Here is a 1021-nt window from a genome sequence, read left to right as displayed (position 1 = left end):
CCGATCGATTTACGGTTTTGTCTACCGGCTCTTGGGTTTTCCGATCGATCACGGGTTTGTCGATCGATCACGGATTTGTCGATCGAATGTTGTCGAATCACGTCGATTAATTCACGTTTCTATTTTTCGATCGATTCATGTCGATCGAATCCATACCCTCCTATATTTTTATCATCGATGGAAACTACACTAAAATTTGTCAATCAAATGTTTTCTTAGAAAGAATCCATTATACTTTATTTCGGCTTATTTAATATCTTATTATTTGAGCGTCTATTTATTTATTTTTCATAATCTCGTTATCATTATTATTCCAGACGAGACCGTGACGATCGTCGAGCCGTGTCCAACGAAAACTTCCGTAATGGCGCTGGGTGTAACTTGCGCTATGCTCATCCTTGTCTATCTCAGCACACTGTCCTATTACTACAACGAAAAAGTGGATGGTTCCGCGGAAGGTTCTCTCCTAATGCTTAGTCTCTCCTTAGGAAAAGTTTATTCGTAGCCATCATCTTTTTTGCCTCATCGTCACCGCTTGGTATCCAACTCTCCGTGTCAAAAGTTGGATTTGCTCTTTGGTGCGCAATTGTCCCTGCACAGCAGTGGGACAATTGTTTTCAAATCAAATGTTCTATTTCTTTTAGAAGAATATCGTCTAGATCCCGAGTCTTTTTGAGACTTTAGGTTCACCGTGTTTACACGACAGGTATGCTCTAAATCCCACAAAAGATGCACGGACAGTCAAGTTAATCTTGAACCGGGATGACCTGCACTAAAAGTGATTTTCCTAAATAATTCAAATCTCGTTGTCCTTACTTCATACCAAAGTGATTTTAATTAAGTCTCTATTTCTTCCTTTTTTTTTGTAAGTACTTGTTTACTATGAAGAGACACGTCTCAGAGAACTAGCACTCGGTCAAGGCTGACGAATATTTGCCTCCTCTGTCGTTTAGAAAATGTCACGAGGAACGAAAAATGTCTAATTTCTATCGAATTTATGTACTTTTTAGAGGTAAGATGT

Source organism: Bemisia tabaci, chromosome 2 (genome assembly GCF_918797505.1).
Source record: "Bemisia tabaci chromosome 2, PGI_BMITA_v3".
Classification (NCBI taxonomy): domain Eukaryota; kingdom Metazoa; phylum Arthropoda; class Insecta; order Hemiptera; family Aleyrodidae; genus Bemisia; species Bemisia tabaci.
Note: the sequence above shows the minus strand (reverse complement) of the source record.